At 44.8% G+C, this 6365-nt stretch overlaps 1 long non-coding RNA gene across 1 annotated transcript; it reads left to right on the forward strand.

The window, feature by feature from the left end:
- Positions 1-734: 734 nt before the first annotated feature.
- Positions 735-5302, forward strand: LOC115401705 (uncharacterized). The gene is made up of 5 exons (XR_003932991.1): positions 735-1038; positions 4562-4664; positions 4793-4873; positions 5090-5191; positions 5264-5302. It is a non-coding gene; the product is annotated as an uncharacterized LOC115401705 (long non-coding RNA).
- The last annotated feature ends 1063 nt before the right edge of the window (positions 5303-6365 follow it).

The raw sequence follows: 6365 nt of genomic DNA on the forward strand, positions 1-6365 counted from the left end.
TATAACAGGACATATATAATATATACAATATATACAATACAGCAATATACGATGCAATATATAACTTTACAGTATGATATATAATAAGTACAATATGTTTTAGCGCAGTGAATGGATACAGCAGAATGAATGGATGATAAAGTGTCGCTGAATTTCTTAAAGGGGGGCGGGTGCAGAATATTATAATGTCCAGGATTATTGCACGTATTCTACACAGAACTGTACAGTCTGACAGCGGTGGGGATGAGAGGCCTGTGGTAGCTCCTTCCTGCACTGAGGGTCTCAGTCTCCTCTGAAGGAGCTGCTGAGCTGCTCTACCGTCCGGTGCAGTGGCTGAGAGCTGCTGTCCATGATGATGATGATACTGGAATGATAACTGTCTCACTGCAGGCCTCAAATACAAACTGATCAAGCTGATCATGAGTTATTACAATCTTGCTACTGTAGGTGTAATGCAGTAGCCTAATGTGTTTTTATAGTCTGTAATAGGTATAACTGTGGCAAAATGTTGTTATATATGCGTTTTTGACCCCCCAAAAACCCAGTTTTTTTCAGCTGCCTGCGAGAGGCGTTCCTTATTTCAATGTCTGGGAGTTGGCAACCCGAGGATTGTCAGCTGTTTACAAAATCAATTTTGTTAGCAGCATTCAAGGCAACGACAGCTCCAGAGTAAAAGCTATTGAAAGTGTGTTTTTTTTCTCCTTCATGGCCCTGAAACTTCTCCCTGTGGGTCAGAGTTCAAAAGGTGGAGACCGGGTTGTGAGGAGTCCCTGCTGAGGCAGCAGGTGTGGTAGATCTCCTCCAGAGAAGGGAGAGGCAGCTGCTCAGGGTCTGGCAGTGTTTCTGAGCCTCTGGAGCTGCTTCCTCTCTGCTGCAGCTGGAAAACCACAGCTCAATGCTGGAGTCAGCACGGACTCCACCAAGCAGCAGCAGCAGGACACCAAGAGCTGAGCTTTTACATTCTTCTTCCTGAGAATCCTCAGGAAGTCAAGTCTCTGCTGGGCCTTCTTCAGGATCAGGGTGGAGCCAGCAGTCCAGGTCAGGTCTTTACTGATGGAGGAGACCAGGAAGCTGAAGTCTGGCTCCATCTCCACCCTGTCCCCATTGATTGTTCTGAGCTGAAGGTCCGGTTTGCTCCTGATGATCAGTTCCTTCAGCTTGGAGATGTTCAGGATGAGGTTGTTGATGGAGCACCAGACCCACAGTCGCTCCACCTCCACCCTGGAAGCAGCCTCACCTCCTGAGATGAGCCCCACCACAGAGGAGGTGATGGAGTTTCTTGGGTGGGTGGGGGTGCAGTCGTGGGTGTAGAGGAGGGGACTCAGCACAGCCCTGTGGAGAGCCGGTGGTCCTCCATGCTGAGGACAGCTGGGGTCCTACTCTCACCCTCTGGGAGCGGCCGGTCAAAAACCCTGAATCCATTTCCAGATGTGAGAGAGACCCAGGTCCCTCTGACTGCTCAGTCTGCTCACAGTGATGGTGTTGAAGCAGCAGCCTGGTGGAGCTCCCTCTCTGCTCCACAGGGTGGAGGTGATGGAGTCCTTCATCAACTGGTGACCTGTCCACTGTGACGGAGTGAACTCAGTGTTTCATGGAGCCAAGTCCTGCTGAGGTGAACGTCTCCAGATCCTGGAGGAAGAAAATGTCCTGAGCTCATTTAAACAGAGTCCAGGGCCGTTCCTGACTCATTTAGCACCCTGGGGGAGACAGGAGACCCCCCCCCCACACACACACACACACACACACACACACACACACACACACACACACGCCCCTTGCCCAAAAAAAGATACTAAAAACATACATAGAAACTAACTTCAAGCATTTTTCACTTTATTGAACATAAATTAAACACTTAAAAAAACACACACACACTTTGAATAGCTTAAATAAATATTGAAATACATTTTAAAAGTGCATACAAATGCAAAAAGTTGAACACAAGGCTGTAAATAAATTACACACTAAAAAAACATGCACACACACACACAACATTACCTCTTTGAAGAGGCAGCACTGGGGTGGGGATAGAGAAAGGTGTACCTATTTCACTGACAGGTTCGTCTGATGTAGAGGGGACTGTGGGTCGACTTTCACTGCTTCCAGGCTGGGTGTCAGAGAGTCCTGAATCACTGGGTACCACGGTGGATGCAGCGGCTGCTGTTGATCTGGTATTGCAGGAGTAGAAGACAAATATTTCAGAAGTAAATCTATAGAGATAGCAGGTAATTGATTAACTGGTGTTTACATGGGAAGCGAAATGCATGGTAACACCTGACATATTAACATCTCTGACCGAGGTCATCCTAATTACTGTTTGTGGAACAACTACTTCAGGACACCTGTTCTAATTAAATGTGATATTCTGGTAATGACTTGTCTGATAAAGACGATGTCATCCCCTCCAGTTGTATGGCTGCGTCTGGGATGCATGGAGTCATGTTTCCATTCATATAAATATGTCAATATTCTGAAACTTGTGTTTAAGTTGATCATTTATTTTAATGGCTTAAAATAAATTGAAGCCAGCTGGTGAGGTTCAGTGACGGTAGCATCTCCTGCACTGAGGCAACTGTACGAGTCTGTCAGAGCGTCGGAGCACGAACTTTAAAAGAAGAAACAATTTCCATCAACAGTGTCATCACTACGTGCATTTCTTAAATCACTGTCTTTGCTACTTTCTTCAACACAGAAGTAACTTTATCATATTAAAAGTGAGCTAACGAAGCAGCACGAACAGTACTGTCACGATGAGGGCTAGGGTTGCCAACTCCAAGAGACTGAAATAAGGAACGCCTCTCGTGGACAGCTGAAAAAAAACTGGGTTTTTGGGGGGTGAAAAACGCATATATAACAGCATTTTTCTACAGTTATACCTATTACAGACTATAAAAACACATTAGGCTACTGCATCACACCTACAATAACTCATGATCAGCTTGATCAGTTTGTATTTGAGGCCTACAGTGAGACAGTTATCATTCCAGTATCATCATCATGGACAACAGCTCTCAGCCACTGCAGCGGACGGCAGAGCAGCTCAGCAGCTCCTTCAGAGGAGACTGAGACCCTCAGAGCAGGAAGGAGCTGCCACAGGTCTCTCATCCCCACCGCTGTCAGACTGTACAGTTCTACTGTGTAGAATATGTGCAATAATCCTGGACATTACAATATCCTGCCCCCCCCGTTAAGAAATTCAGCAACACTTTATCATCCATTCACTCTGCTAAAACATATTGTACATATTATTTATCATACTGTATAGTTATATATTGCATATTGTATTGTATATTTTATATATTTCCTGTTATATTTTTAAGACTCAGGTTGTACATACAGTTAGATCTTCATTGTCTTTAGCTTCTATTGTCAATCCCAGTATGATTTGCACTGTTACTTGTTAATTATTGCACCATTCATTACTTTTGCACCCTGCTGTGTGTTCTATGAGCCGATACACCTGTAAATTTCTCCACTGTGAGATTAATAAAGTCTTCTATTCCTATTCTATTCTATATTTATTGCTAAATGTGCAAAATAACAAACAGCTGCTGTCTCTTCTGGATTTTAACATGTTCTTTTTTTATTTTCAACTAAAAAAGTGCAAAATCAAAACTGAAAAACTTTCTAAACAGAAAAACCAACAAGGTTCTGTTTCTAAACTGAAAACACTCCACAGTCTGCAGCAGCAGACACACATCAATGAACTAAACATGATATATCTGATATGGAAACGGCACAAACTGACATGTCTCTGGAAGCCATGCTGCTGCTGTAATGTTGTGATTTCCTTCCTCCCATGCGCTCTGTGACGAACTGACTATTGGCCAATGAGCTGCCGTAGCCTGCTAGGAACGGCCTTTTTTTGACCAATGAGATCAGAGTGATTCTGTGTTGTCGAGCCATCTCTGTCAGCTCATTGGTCACAGAACGTCAGAGAGCCGGTGAACAATTTACCGTAAGTTTACAAAAAAAAGCGCAAGTTCCATTGCTCACGTTTTGACTCTCAGAAATACGGAACAAAGTGCGTTCCTTTTCAGCTCAATACGGAACGCACACTTTTACATCCAAATACGGAACGATTCCGTCTTTCAAGGAACGGTTGGCAACTCTAATGAGGGCTAACGTTAGCCAATTAGCATAACGAGCTAGCCTACACGCCAGAACATACGTTCAGTTCTGTTCATGCAGGATCCAGCAAAATATTTAATGACACCATACCTCGACTTCTTTCTTGCTTCTCCAACTTCTTTACGCTTTTTCCTGAAATGAGCTCCAGAGGGCTTTTGTCTCTTCATTCTGGAAGTTCGCTGTATGCGTCACTGTCAAGACGAGAAGGAAAAAAAAAGAACACTTGCAGTTCGTTTCTGTTAATGTCCCAACACACACACACACACACACACACACACACACACACAAATGTGTTTTCATCACATTGTTGGGACTCTTTCTTTTGGGGACAGAAATCAGGTCTCCTTCAGAAACATCATTCAGCAGTAGTTTGAAGATCAGACAGGTCTTCAAAATGGTCATATTTAACTGTGTTTGCATGTGTGTGTAGGTGTGTGTTCTGCCATGGATCAGTGTGAGGACAGAGAGGAGGGAGTCCCTCCCTCTAAAAGGACTCTGTGTGGAGAACATGAGAACCAGACCACAGCTCAGAGGTGAGACTCCATCTTTACCTGTCCACCAGTCTTCTTCACATCATCTTACTGTGTGTGTGTGTGTGTGTGTGTGTGTGTGTGTGTGCGTGTCAGTGTGTGTGTCTAATACCGCTGTGTCTTTGTATCAGGTCAGAGCCTGAAGTTGAACCCAGCTGTGTGTCCCTGAAGAGTGACCGGTCCAAGGACTTTGCTCTAAATTTCAGAGGACAGTGAGTTTTATTTGCTGTCATTCTCTGAATATTGTGTCTTCATTTAGAAAATGATTCAGACACATGTTATTGAAAGCAGAATCCTGCTCGTTTCTAACTGTTCTATAGTTTTCAGTCAGAGAATCATCAGAGTCTGAAACTCTCACTTCTTCCCTTTATCCTCCAGTCTTCCTCCATTTTTCCACTCAGTCTGTTCCTGATGTTGTTTGTTTTCAGCTCTGACTCTGAGTTTCTATCCAGCTGTGTGTCCCTGAAGAGTGACCGGTCCATGTTTGAACCCTATAACTTTAAATGTGGAGCAGGAGGAGCTGATGAGGGGTGAGAATCAGTGTTTGTGTCAGGATTCATCATCATAACAGCAGCTTGAACAAAGTCAACATGTTTCTGCAGCGTCAGCCAGCAGAGCTCCCAGGCTCTCCGTGGAGGCTCCGCCCCTCAGCATCAAACACATCTGGACTCCATCTTTATGGTGAGAACAAGTCTCCATTCAACACTTTACTGTCACATCAGTGAGACAGAAGAAGTTGTGGAGACTTCCAGCTGAAACATGAAGCAGACTCTCAGCTTCTTAGATCCATTCAGGTCCAGAGTGAAACAGTCCAACCTTCATCCAGCTTCCAGCCTTCACTGATGCTGAAGCTGTTTCTGCTGGAGATCCACATGAAGAGTGACTCGGCTTCACATGTTGTCATCCTGGATTTACACTCACATCTCCATCTGTCTCACTCCAGATGTTTCTCTGTTCCAGCTACTGGAGGACAACATGGTGGCTTTCATGAAGGAGGAGCTGAAGAAGATGAAGAAGCTCCTGAGTCCAGATTACCCAGCATGCTTTGGGAGTGAGAGAGAGGATGAGGATGAAGAGCGGAGGAGCAGCAGAGAGTCATTAGTGAGGATGACTCTGGACTTCCTGAGGAGGATGAAGCAGGAGGAGCTGGCTGAGCGTCTGAGGAGCAGTAAGAGGATTTGATCTCATTTCACAGGATGGAGATGAAACAGAGAAATGTTTTCAGGTCCAACAGTGACTGGAGAGCAGAGAGCAGGAACAGAGTCCAAACCAGAGGTCAGAGGTCATTTCCAGGTCAGACACAGAAACTGTGAAACAGACAGAAGCAGAAAAGGAACCGACACAAGACTCTGAGTCTGAAACCAGGAGGAGTGAACAAAATGAAAAATATTTGCCAAATGAAAGAATCCACACATTTTCATTTTCCATCCAGAAGAACCAGATGTCAGTTTGGTGTTGGTGCTAAAGCCAGTGTTGGTTCAAACCTGGACCCTCCTAAGAACTGGTTGTGGGCTGCAGCTGTCAATTCTTCTTGAGGTAATTTATTCTGTCAAAAACACTTTCCCGATTCAGTGGGAGGTAGACGGAGCGACCCACAATGTGCCACAGAACAAACAACATCCCTGGAGGTTTGGATCGAGTTCTAATGATAACTGGACCTACGCCGACCCGGTACTCCAGTGGAGTGAAAACCACCAAGACTGA

This window comes from Salarias fasciatus, chromosome 15 (assembly GCF_902148845.1).
Source record: "Salarias fasciatus chromosome 15, fSalaFa1.1, whole genome shotgun sequence".
Lineage (NCBI taxonomy): Eukaryota > Metazoa > Chordata > Actinopteri > Blenniiformes > Blenniidae > Salarias > Salarias fasciatus.